Genomic DNA, 13,770 nt, shown 5'->3' with positions numbered 1-13,770 from the left:
CCCACCAGTTTGCAGCAACATGTTCCTTATTTCTCTTGATACCTGCCTCCAGAATCTTTAATGTTTCTACTTCACACAAACTCCTGCTCTTAATTATTTGGGTATTTCCTACGATGATAAAAGCTATCTCTATCATCCCCTGCACTTCCTTCTGGGCCTTCACTTGAGGAGCTCTTAAACCCATATCTCCAGTAACTCTGTATTCATGAACATCAGGCATATTTCTGTCATGTGACTCAAATCAAGTCCAGCTTCCTCCCTATACCCAGTTCCATAGTCACGTCCTGATATATGGGTGGTTTCCCCAAAACGCTCCCCTCTGGTACCAGAACCTGCTCCTGTCCCTGTGGCAGCTCTAGCCAATTCACATGGTAAGTGGAGGCTCAGCATTTTGGGGGGAGTTCCTTGCCTTACCATGTGAGAGACACAGTCAGTGTGAGCTCAGACACAAATCTCCCTGAGGGAGAAGCTGCAACCACTAGGAGGCGCTCAGTATTCCTGAACACAAGGACTATCCCAGGAGCAGGTGCAGTTGGAGGTTTGGGCTGCTGTCCTGTGTGGTTTCCTCTCCATGTCACAGTTTCCCTGAGAAAACCTCTCTGGATTCCTAATTCTGAGCTTACCTCTGAAGTCTATGAGTTAGAAAAGTCTGTTGTAAACAGAGAAAACTCTCTTGTATGGATAATCTCCAGAGAGTGTGATTCAGACACACTTGTGCTAAAATGACTATTAACTACCAAATCTTCTGACCCATGCCATGTAAATCTAATAAGAGTCTCTGCTGACTCAACAGTGAAGCTCACCTGAATGCTGCATAGCATGCATCACAAGTATGTGACCCCAAAGCTAGTGAAGATGGACCTCAGGTGGTGATGGTCATTGTCTTGGCATCATGATCACAGCACCGAGAGTAGGTAACACCAGGAAGAGGCAGAGGGACCCACAACAGCTTGGTGCAGATATGCAGGCTGATAACACACACACACACACACACACACACACACACACACACACACACAGAGGAAATGGAATGTTTATAATGCACATAATTGAAATCACTGAGAAGCACAGGCAAGGTCCTTGGGAAAGTCAGACCTGATTTGATGGAAACTGGAAAGGAGATTGGCTTGGGGCTCTTCTTTTGGCGAGATATTTGGGGATGGGTAGGAATTCTGCTTCAAGGGGGTGGTTTCAATCTCACAATGATATCTAAAGAGAAACTTAACCAATTTCCCGCGTCGAGGGCAGATTGAATAGACACAGCAATGAGCCATCACTTGTTAGAAGCCAAACCAAAAAAAAATAGGTTATGGCTATATATTTTACTTAAAAAATATACAAAATGAGCAAAAATTGAGAAAGAGTCCTTAAGTGTGTACAAAAACCAGGTCTAAAGAAAACAAGAAGAATAATTATAAGTGAGCAAATGATAATGAAGATGGTAATGATGATGATGGTGGTGGTGCTGGTGATGGTAATGATGGTATGATAGAATTGGAAAGGAATCTTGATCCAATGTCTTGGTGAGAATCTGTACTTTTCCACCAATCTGTCAACCGCTTTTTCAAAGGCATGTATCAACTTACAGTTGGGCTATTGAGGTCTCAATCCCCAGTGGTATACAAAGAGTAAATGCTTGCTTTCTTTTCTGATAAAAAGGAATTGTGTTTGGACAATCACCATGTCTATCAAAAATCAAAGAATGATTAGAAGTAAGCAAACTGTGATGATGATGATGATGACGATCATGATGATTATGATCATGATGATGATTATAATGAAGATAATGGACTGAGACAGGAAACCTGGTCTAATGGAATGATGGAAACTCATACTGACACACCATCACCATGGCTCCTACAGTAACTGGTGTCCACTCTTTCCTGTAATAATTGGCATATTTACAATGGGAAGCCAATGAATTAGGCAGCTTCCTTGATTCATGGTGAGACCAGGTGATTAATGAACCAAACCCAATGGTGTCCAAGTACTAATTCCCCATAACTGGGAAGGGGTTAACTTCTAGAACAGAGACACTGAGAATGTGCATGTAGGAAACAGGGAATTCCCTTCTTAACAGTTGGCAGTGACAGGTTTATTATTTCTCTTGATCTGCCTATCCCCCTCCCACTCAGTGATCAGCTCCCATCCACGGGGTTGGAGGGTGAGGGGGTAAATCGGCCTGGGAGGCAGCCACACCTCCCAGAGCTATCCAGTCCCAGGGGAAGCCTGGGGTGTCAGCTTCCAAAGGGCCTGTTCCCCCATGGTGTGATCCCCCCACACACACCTATAGCTTTGGAAATTCCCTTGCCCCCAGCCAAGTGATTGGAGAGGGGGGGGTAATCTGGGCTATGCTGTCCAGCAAACCTCTCCCATTGGGTAGAAACTTCTGACCAGGTTAGGGAGGTAAATGGGTTTTGTTTAAAATCTTTAGAAACCACAAAGGAAATGTCTGAGGTAGGGTTTCATATCGGAAGTAACGTACAACTAATTTCTGAAGGCAAATGGGGACATTGCATTTACATTACTGGAGAGTATCCCGAGGTCCAGAGATTGGCTCTGCAAGGGCAGTGGCTTGGGTGCTCCCCACCTTGGTTCCTCAGCACCTTGGGCAAGGCTTGAGCAGGGGAGGGCAGTTAGGGGCAAACAGGCTGGCAGGCAGCAGTTAGGCATCAATTAGGCTGGCAGGCGAGTGGTTAGGGGGTGACCAGGCTGGCAGGCAGAAGCAGTTAAGGGCAATCAGGAAGGCAGGCAGGCGAGCAGTTGGGGGCCAGCAGTCCTGGATTGGGAGAGGGATGTCCGACTGCCCGTTTAGGCCCGATCAGGGGATCGGGTCTAAATGGGCAGTCGGACATCCCTTGAGGGTTCCCAGATTGGAGAGGGTGCAGAGTGGGCTGAGGGACACACACACCCCCATGCACGAATTTCATGCACCGGGCCTCTAATATAGAATAAAGTCTTTAAAATTAAAAATCACTTCAGAATTACAATTCTTAACAGGTTGGTTGTAGAACTGATGGACCTCAATATACTAAAGGCCACATTTGAGATGCCAACAAGTGACATCCTGCTACATAGAGAAAATTTCGAATCTTTTTTTCTTACTTCAGGACCAAGACACAGGCTCCCCTCTGACTACTTCTATTCATCCAAACTAGAAGCCTTTGTCAGGGTAATTAGGCAAGAAAAGGCATTTGAAATGTGTAAATAAGAACGAAACAAGTTAAAATGTGTTTTTTTTTCTTATCTGTATGCAGATGACATGATCTTATACATAGAAAATCCTAAAAACTGTATGAGAACCTAATAAAGCTAGAATTCAGGAAGGATATATGATACAAAACCAACACACAAATGGCTTGTGCCCATGCACACTCTCAACCAGGAAAAGTCAAGGAAATATGTGGGCTATTTCAGAGGAAAGAAAACTTGAACTGGCTAAACAACAAGGAGATGATGAAACAAGAACCCTGGACATGTGTGTCCTTGGTCCTGGTTAATCCCCCCATTCATGTTCCCAGGGAGCTTTCCCCCTAATGTGCCACTGAGTCAGGTCCAGGTTCTAATTGACCCCCATCATGTGGGGGCATGGTGACAGTGGTCCCACGGGTCACATGCAGACATCAGTGTAAGGGTTTGGCTGGTGACTAAGGCTGTGCAAGAATTCACAACTAAATGGAGAGATACACAAAGGATTTTATTTTACTTTCAAGAAAAAGGAAAGATCTCATGTGTCACTAGTCAATACAGGGCAGGGAAGAAACCTGACTTCCAGTGTTCAGGAGTAATGGCTGCTGTTGCTAGGTGTCGAGGAAGGGAGAAGAATTTGGGGCTGAACTTGAGCAGATACCAGGGGGATTTTCTTTAAAAGTTACATTGTTTCACTTACCAGCAGACTGGCAGATGCCCTAGGCACATGTCTCATCAGTATATTCCCCTGATCTGTAACATGTGAGGAGCACAAGGTATGAGGGTTTACAAAGAGGCTTGTGTGAAGGGGAGGGGAGAAGGGAACTTTCTACTAACCAGAGACTCCTTGGTGGGAATTATCCCTAAATTCTGAAAACAGCAGAAAGGGATGCAACAATGCAGACTTGAGAGTAGCTTATCTTGTCCCTCAATTTGAACAGAGGGGCTGTTTGAATCAGAGGAGCTAACAATTTGGGGTTCAATGATCAGGTGTTTTGCATAAATTGTGGTGGCCACTTCAATGGAAAAGAAAGGCCCTTTTCCTGTCCTTACAATCAGGTTTCAAATCACATTTTCATGACCTAAACTTAAGACTCCTAAATCGTTACCTGCGTCTTCATGAGACGCATCTAGTTATGACGGAGATTCTTCTATGTCCCAATGTATGAAACTGGATCTACAACAGAGTCTAGAGAATAAACACAACTAAGGAGTCAGTGCAGCTGCTACCCTTCAGGACCAAACTCCCCTGAAGGAACAGGACCCAGGAGCTCTGTCGGTGTCTCTATAGTTCATGCTTCTGGTCCCCAGGGAACCACACAGAGGCTCCTCTCTCCTCCAACTCTTGATTCACTGGCTCTAGGCTCACACTCTGCTCTTACTTTATCCTCTGATCACTTTGTAGGGGAAATAGTGTCAGCAGGAACTTCCTGTTTCCTGAACATGAACCTCCTGCACTTTTACTTCTTTCTTGCGTTGTGAGGGTTGGCTCACCTTGGTGTATTCATTACTGGTGCCTGTCAAAGGCATCTCATTTATATTTGACTTCTATTTTCTTTTTTTATTGTTCAAATTTTTATTTTGATGCACATACTGAGAAATGGAATTTTAAAACAACTGAAATAAAATGAACAGCAAATAAATTAGACCCATGTTAATTAAAAGGTCAGCTAAAGGTTTAAACTTAAAGCTATAAGAACCACACATAAATTTGCACCCCAAGTCTTCATTAAGAAGTTGAAGTCCTTCAAATAATGTTGCTATAAACTGGTCCAGAGCATAATGGCTTATAGGAAAGCTTAACAAGGGAGTGATCAGAGACACGTTTCCTTGGTGCTGCTTTGATGGTGTCATCCACATGCAGAATCACTTCTGCTGCTTCAGCTGCACACAGAAGAACCTGCCATTTCACCTGGAAACTTCCTGTGATGCCCAGCATTGCCACCACTAATAGCACCTTCCTTCATATCCAGTCCAGCATTTGTATTGCCTTCATGATAGGCAGCTCAGGGCTGTGCCACCATATGTGCACTGTAATAGCCTGCATTGTCACCTATAACAGCAGGTGACATCCTCAGTGCTTAAGCCTAAGACTCCATTGCAACAGCTTCTTTACCTGGTGTTTATTGACAGCTGTGACACAGCATGAGCCATCAGCAGCTCAGCACAGCCTCCTCCATAAACTGTTCTAGAAGCCTTCACAGTGTGTGCAAGAACACAAAGGGCATCATGCAAAGATATTTCCGCTTCATCTAAAATGTGCCGAGTGGCACTACGAAGACCAATAGTGCAAGCCTCACCAAGGGCTCCCCTAGAAACGTGAATGAGCATGTCTTCTCCAATCATGACTTCCTCAATGAGCTTGCAACTTCCAAGCTTCACTAGTTCTGGGAGGTCAAAGGTAGATGCAATTTCACCACCAGTGCAAAAGCCAGGCATTTGACATGTTCAATAGCCATAACCTCAGCAGCATCAAACAGCTGATCAGGAAAATGATAAATTAAACTAGAGGCCCGGTTCACAAAATTCGTGCACGGAGGGGGGTTGTCCCTCAGCCCAGCCTGTACCCTCTCCAATCTCGGACCCCTCAAAGGATGTCCGACTTCCTGTTTAGGCCCGATCCCTGGGATTGGGCCTAAACGGGAAGTCGGACATCCCTCTCATAATCCAGGACTGCTGGCTCCCAACTGCTTGCCTGCTTGCCTTCCTGATTGCCCCTAACTGCTTCTGCCTGCCAGCCTGATAACCCCCTAATCACTCCCATGCCAGCCTGTTTGCCCCCAACTTCCCTCCTCTGCCGGCCTGGTCACCCCTAACTGCCCTCCCCTGCAGGGTTGATCACCTCCAACTGCCCTTCCTTGCAGGCCTGATCCCTCTCAACTGCTCTCCCTTGCAAGCCTGGTCCCTCTCAACTGCCCTCCCTTGCAGGCAGGGTGCCTCCCAACTGCCCTCCCTTGCAGGCCGGGTGCCTCCCAACTGCCCTCTCCTGCTGGCCATCTTGTGGTGGCCATCTTGTGTCCACATGGGGGCAGGATCTTTGACCACATGGGGGCAGCTATATTGTGTGTTGCAGTGATGATCAATCTGCATAGTTCTCTTTTATTAGATAGGATAGAGGCCTGGTACAGGGGTGGGGGCCAGCTGGTTTGCCCTGAAGGGTGTCCCTGATCAGGGTGGGGTTCCCTTGGGGCATGGGGCGGCCTGAGCGAGGGGCCTGTGGTGGTTTGCAGGTGGGCCACGCCCCCTGGGTTGCAAGCGGAGACCCTGGTATCTGGAATTTATTTTCCTTCTACAACTGAAACTTTGTAGCCTGGAGCAGAGCCAAGCCTGGGGCTCCCTCCGAGGCCCGAATCCATTTGTGTTGGGGTTATAATTGAAACTTTGTTGCCTTAAGCGGGTGGGCCTGGCCAGGGTGTTCGGAAAGCTTTGCTACCCCTGTTGCTGGCGGCAACCCTGGCCTGCTCTCTCAAGCTCCATTCTGCCGCCATTTGTTTGAATTTGTTTACCTTCTATAATTGAAACTTTGTAGCTTGAGTGGAGACTTAGGCCTGCAATGGCTGGCAGAAAGCTTGGCTTCCTCTGTTACCTAGGAAACCTTGCTCTCTGTGGCTGTAGCCATCTTGGTTTGGGTTAATTTGCATACTCGCTTTGATTGGATGGTGGGTGTGGCTTGTGGGTGTGTCGGAGGTATGGTCAATTTGCATATTTGTCTATTATTAAATTAAATGCCTGTTAATAAAGCATATCCCATGCTTAAGAATATGTTCCACTTCTCTCACTCATTTTTTCCCTTTCCTGCTTGTTCTATTTTAGCAAACTGCAATAGAATCAACTCTTACATGGGAACCAAATATCTTTATTTTGTCTGTATCCATACCAGTATTTGCAATAAGAACTTTCAATTTGCTTTCATTCCATTTTTTTAATCCAACAGAAAGCCTTCATCTAAATAGGAATCCACCAGATTTCCTCCTAGCTGCTTGATGACATGAATTGCCTCCAGATTACCAGAGCCTTTCAATCAGAGAACAGCTTCTACAGCTAACTTAGTAAAGTGATCTTTGTGATGAGTATGAAGTTTTGAGGATAATGTTCCTGCCATGCTCGTTAAATATTGGCAGAATTTATCTTCATCTGAACCATAATCAACTGCAGAAATCAGCAGAGCCTGTCTTGCTGCCTTTGTGGCTTCTCTCCAACCCACAATAATGAACTAAGGAGTAAATTTTTTTTTTGAAATGAAAGATTCTGCTTCCTGTAGTAATTCTGCTGCTAAAACAGGAACAGAGGTAGTGCCATATCCATCTTCATCATCCTGAACCCTTGACATACCAACTAACACTTTGGCTGCTGGATTACCAACAACAATGCTTTCAGAATAGTTGAACCATCACTGGTCACTATAAGAGAGGCATCCCCTGCACTGATTCCCAGACTTGTGTCCATGCCTTTGGGTCCCAAGGTGCTCTTTACCAAGTCTCCAATCGCGATGGACCAATAACGGAAGACAGATGAGCTGCCTCTGCTCTCTCTTCATCAGCGCCAGCTTTGAAGATGTTGACATGTGCCAGGGAAAGGAACACTGTGGTTCTGAAGAGGTGGCCACTCTTGCTTCTCCCTCTAAACTCAAGGCCTGGATCCCAGGGGAGAGAAGATGGATGTGAGGACACACACTCTGTGCAGGGGGCGGGGTATCGGCTGCTCACATTGGAAAGTCTGACCTCTATTTTCTTATGTGACCACGTCTGATTTTTCCCACAGGGTTTACCACTATCACTCCAATGTGATCAGTGTCCCTCCATAGTTGCTAATTTTCACAGTCTCACAGCTCATTCCCCCCGTAGACTCATTCTTTCCTTCCTGGGAATGAGCACATCAAGTAACTCACACAAACCCCCATACGCAAGGCACACTTGGAGTATTTTCTTCTCTGTGCTCAATGGTGTATATCAGTCTCCATCCAGACACACCTTCCCTTCTGGCCAGGTCGGACCCGAGCACATCTGTAAACACCAAGGGCCCGGGAGCCCTGATGAGAACGGCCTCACCTGCTCTGGATGCCAGGTGCTCTCCCCTCCGTGGCCCTGGGACAGGTCAGCCCCCATGTCCAGGTGCTCACCAAAGGGCCAGCATGTTCTTCTTGAGCTACTCCTGGGGACTGTTCCAGGACCTGCCTCCAGGGGTTAGAGTTTATGACTTAATCATCCAACACGATTATTGACCACCCAGGTGGTAACACTGCACTCTAGACTTTATTCATGAAAAAAATGGAGGAAATGACCTTTCAGACGCTAAAAGCAATGGATGAAAATCACCTCCTGCAAAGGTGTGCCCACTTCCTCGTCTCCCAGAGTGAGCAGGGCGGGCTATGCTCTCCTCTCCACTGAGACTTACTAGGAGTACCTGGCGTGATGACATCATCGCGCCAACCCTATCACATACACCCCGTACAAATACAGGTGTATGTGACAGGGTTGGAGCCATAATGTACTTACGTGAACCAGTCACACATGCGTAGAGAGCAGCTACTGTGTAGAAAGCAGCTGCTGTGTTGAAAGCAGCTGCTCTGTTAAAAGCAGCTACTGTGTTGAAAGCAGCAGTACTGGAGGTAAAACGACACTTCATGAATTATAATTACTGGGTAAATGTAAAACCATGTACCGTAAAATCATCAACTACTGCAAAAAAAAAAAAAAAAAGAAAAATCTGTACCATGGGAACTTAATCTGGATGCAGATGTTTTTGTTTTTTTTTTATATTCAGCTGTGGTTGATGTGAATACTGCCCCCTTGTGATAGTAAAAGGTATGTAAAAAAAATCAACACAATGGTAAGTCATAGGAAACTTGAATGAACTGTATTGACTAAACTATGCCATGTATCATCTTTTGTATTATTAAAGCTATTGTTATATAGTATTTTCATTAGCAAACCATCCCATGACAATGGATTGCGTAGAGAAGAATGTTAAGAAAAGAAAATATAGTGAGGATTTTTTACAGTATGGTTTTACCTCAATAATTACGGCAGGAATTGAGAAACCGCAATGTGTTATTTGTTGTGAAGTTCTATCAGTCGAATCTATGAAGCCGAACAAACTAAAATGCCATTTTGATAGCAAGCATCTGAGCTTTGCCAGCAAGGATACCAACTATTTTAGAAGCAAAGCTGATTGTCTCAAGAAAGCCAGACTTGACACTGGTGGCAAGTACCACAAACAAAACGTAGCAGCCTTTGAAGCTTCATATTTGGTGGCACTCAGAATCGCCAGAGCTATGAAACCTCACACCATTGGTGAGGATTTACTGTTGCCAGCAGCCAAAGGCATTGTTGGAGTTATGATCGGAGACAAATTTGTTACGAAATTGAGTGCAATTTTCTTATCTAACGACACTGTCTGCAGAATAGATGACTTGTCTGCTGATATTCTTGATCAGGTAATCCAGAAAATTAAATCTGCTCCACTTCCAATATTTAGTATCCAGCTTGATGGATCTACAGACGTTGCAAACTGTTCACAGTTACTGGTTTACGTGAGGTATATTAATGATGGTGACTTTAAAGATGAGTTTCTTTTTTGCAAACCTCTTGAAATGACAACTACTGCACGTGATGTATTTGACACAGTTGGTTCATTTCTGAAAGAGCATAAGATCTCTTGGGAAAAGGTTCGTGGTGTTTGCACAGATGTTGCTCCAGCTATGCTATAATGTGGATCTGGATTTCAACGTTTGGTACTAAATGAGTCACAAAAGTCATTGGAACTCACTGTATGATACATCGGCAAATATTAGCAATGAAGATGCTACCACAAGAGTTACAAGAAGTAACGAAAAGCATCATAAACAGGGGTTGGGGGCATGTGTGGGGAGGGGTGTGGGCTGGGAATGGGGGGATGAGGACAAATATGTGATACCTTAATCAATAAAGAAATTTTTAAAAAAAGAAAAGCGTCATAAGTTCTGTCAATTTTGTAAAGGCAAGCGCTTTAAACAGTCGACTGTTTTCACAACTGCAATGAGTTGGATGCCCCGAACAATGCTCTGCTATTTCACACTGAAGTGAGATGGTTGTTGAGAGTAAAAGTTTTAAAACGTGTTTTTGAGCTTCATGATGAACTCAAAATGTTTTTTAATCAGAAAGCAAGACCGCAGTTCGAAGCACTTTTCAGCGATAAAAGTGAACTGCAGAAAATAGCTTACTTGGTTGACATCTTTGCCATCTTGACTGAGTTAAATTTATCACTGCAAGGACCAAATGCAACATGCCTCGATTTGTCTGAAAAGATCCGATCATTGCAAATGAAACTTCAGCTTTGGGGAAAAAAAAATCGGATGAAAAGAAAATTTGCATGTTGCCTACCTTATCTTCTTTCTTTGAGGAACATGACATTGAACCAGACAAAAGGATTATGATGATAATTTCTGTGAAAGAACACTTGCACATGCTTACAGATGAAATTTCATCGTACTTTCCAAATCTACCTGACACCCCATTTGCACTCGCCAGAAGCCCATTCACAGTCAAAGTTGAAGATGTTCCTGAGACAGCACAAGAGGAGTTCATTGAACTTATTAACAGCGATGCAGCAAGAACTGATTTCTCTACAATGCCAGTTACAAAATTCTGGATAAAGTGTTTGAAGTCATATCCTGTTCTGTCTGAGACTGTGTTGTGTCTTCTTCTTCCATTTCCAACAACATATCTTTGTGAAGCAGGGTTTTCCAGCTTGTTGGTTATCAAGTCTAAATACAGAAGTAGACTTGTTGTGGAAGATGTTCTTTGTTGTGCAAAGAACTTGCAAAGACTGCCCTGAGAATTTCTGATCTAGTGAGAAAGAAGCAATCAACCTTCGCACTGACATTGGCTTTTTACGCATACTGTTGCAAAATGTAGCAATGTACTTCACTCTTGTTATATTAAGACTGTTATCCATGCTACACCATGCTTCAAGACAAATTTTCATTTATTTGTAATTAGAAATAAATATTTCACAATATATAATTACATATTGTTTTTGTTACTAATCACTATGGTTTAAGTGTGTTCAATTTGTAACAATGAAAATACATCCTGCATATCAAATATTTACATTATGATTCATAACAGTAGCAAAATTACAGTTATGAAGTAGCAACGAAAATAATTTTATGGTTGGGGGTCACCACAACATGAGGAACTGTATTAAAGGGTTGCGGCATTAGGAAGGTTGAGAACCACTGGTTTCCTGTCAGGGCTGGTTTCCTGTCAGGTGTGGGGTTGCCTCTTCCTATCTGAATTACAGAGATTTATTGTAGTAGGAGGAAAACTTTGTCACATGCGCAAAAGGCAGAGAATCAAATGCATTTGCTTACTCTTGTCTCTAAATACCAATTAATCATGAAATCTTCTGACCCAGGTCACATAAATCTATCAAGAGGCTCTAATGACTCCACAGTGCAGGTCACCGGAATTTTGGACAGTGTGTCCCACAATTATGTGAACCCAAAGCTACAGAAGAACAAACCCCCAGTGGTGACAGTCATTGTCCTGTCATCATGCTCATAGCACCAAGAGTAGGTGATACCAGGGAGTCACAGCAGCTTGAAAAGATATGCAGGCTGATGACATACACACACACCAAGGGACATGGAATGTTTATTATTCTCATAGTTGAAATCTCTGAGAAGCACAGGAAAGGCTCTTGAAGACGACAGACCTGTTTTGAGGGAGCCAGGAAAGGAGACTGGCCCATGGCTTTTATTTTGGCAAGGTGGTGGGGAGGAATTCTGCTTCAAGAAGGTGGTTTCAATGTCACAATGACAACTAAAGAGAAAACTATGATTTCATATCCAATTCCCATGTCAGGGCAGGTGGAGAAGAAGCAGCAATAAGCCATCAGTTGTTAGATATCAAACAAAAAATAAAATAGAGTGTGGTTATGTATTTTACTTAAGAAATATATAAAATGAGGAAAATTCAGAAAACTAGTCCTTATGTGTGTACAAAAACTATGTTTAAAGAAAATGAGAAGAATGATTATAAATAACCAAATAACAATGAAGATGGTGATGATGATGATGACAATGATGATGTGGTGGCGGTGGTGATGGTAATAATGACAATAGATTTGGAAAGGAATCTTGATCCAATGTCTTGGTGGGAATCTGTACTTTCTCACCAATATATCATTGGGTTTTTCAAAGGCCTGTGTCAATGTACAGTTGGGCCATCTGCGTCTCAATCCCCAATGATATCTGAAGAGTAAATGCCTGCTTTCTTTTCTGATAAAAAGGATTTGTGTGTGTATAACCACCATGTCTATAGAAAATGAGAAGAATGATTACAAGGAAGAAAATTATGATGATGATGATGATGATGATGATGATGATGATGATGATGATGATGAAGATGATGATGGATTGAGACAGTGCCAGGACTGACCAGCAGACCTTGAGCAATGGATGGATGGATTACTCCGACACGTTTCTGTGAAAGAAAAGGCTAAGGGGCTGCTTGGCAGGAGGCACCTAAACAGCCCCAATTGCCTGTCCCCTTAGGCTTTTACTATAACAATAACTTGAACTAAAATTAACCTCTAGATAAAACCAGCAGGATAAGTATCCTTGAGAAAGCATGTGCATCTATAAGGTTGAGTCTTAAAGACTAAACATAGAGATTCCAGCAAAACACCCTGGAGCTTGGACTTGTTTGGAAAAGTCAATGCAGGGGCTGCTTCCTTCAGCAAAGTCCTCCTAGAGGCCCCAGCCTTTTGGAGAATACTCCATACAGACATTCCAACCAAGTCCCTTGCTTCCCCAAAAAACAGGAGACCTGGTCTAATGGAATGATGGCTTTTCATACAGAAACACCTTCACCTTGGAACCTCCAGTGAGGAATGTGCACTCTTCCATGTAAGAGTTGACAGATTTATAATGGGCCCCCAATGAATTATGCAGCTTTGTTGATTTATGGTGAGAAATTACTCCAAAAATGTCCAATTCCTAATTCCCAGGACTGAGAAGGTGTTACCTTCTAGAACAGAGATACTGTGAGAATGTGCATGTAGGAAACAGGGATCCCCTTCCCACCAGTCTGCAGTGACACATTCCTTATTTCTGTTGATACCTGCCTGCATGATCTTTAACATTTCTACTTCTCACAAACTCCTGTTCCTCATTATTCAGGTATTTCCTATGATGATAAAAGATGTTTCTATAATGCCCCCACACTTCCTTCTGGGCCTTTGCTGGAGGAGGCTTTAAACCCACATGTCCAATAACTCTTAGTCCATGAGCATCAGGTATATCTCTGTCATGTGACTCAAAACAAGTCCAGCTTCCTCCCCTCACTCACTTCCACAGTCACAGCCAGATTTTTGGGTAGTTTCCCAACAGTGCTCCCCTCTAGTACCAGAACCTGCTCCAGACCCTGTGGCTGCTGTAGCCAATTCACATGGACCATGGAAACTCAGAATTTTCTGAAGAATTCTTAGTAAAATCAACCAACACAGGACTCATAAAAAAAGTACTGATGAATTGAACTTTAATAAAATAAAAATAAAACATTTGTCCCACCAAATATTCCATCAAACGAATCAAAC

The 13,770-nt window shown here is 43.6% G+C and overlaps 1 pseudogene; it reads right to left on the bottom strand.

The window, feature by feature from the left end:
- Positions 1–7,035: 7,035 nt before the first annotated feature.
- LOC103304236 (T-complex protein 1 subunit beta-like) lies at positions 7,036–8,701 on the bottom strand (annotated as a pseudogene).
- Positions 8,702–13,770: the final 5,069 nt, after the last annotated feature.

Source organism: Eptesicus fuscus, chromosome 24 (genome assembly GCF_027574615.1).
Source record: "Eptesicus fuscus isolate TK198812 chromosome 24, DD_ASM_mEF_20220401, whole genome shotgun sequence".
Classification (NCBI taxonomy): domain Eukaryota; kingdom Metazoa; phylum Chordata; class Mammalia; order Chiroptera; family Vespertilionidae; genus Eptesicus; species Eptesicus fuscus.
The sequence above is the reverse complement of the archived record's forward strand: the minus strand, read 5'-3'. Positions and strand labels throughout refer to the sequence as shown.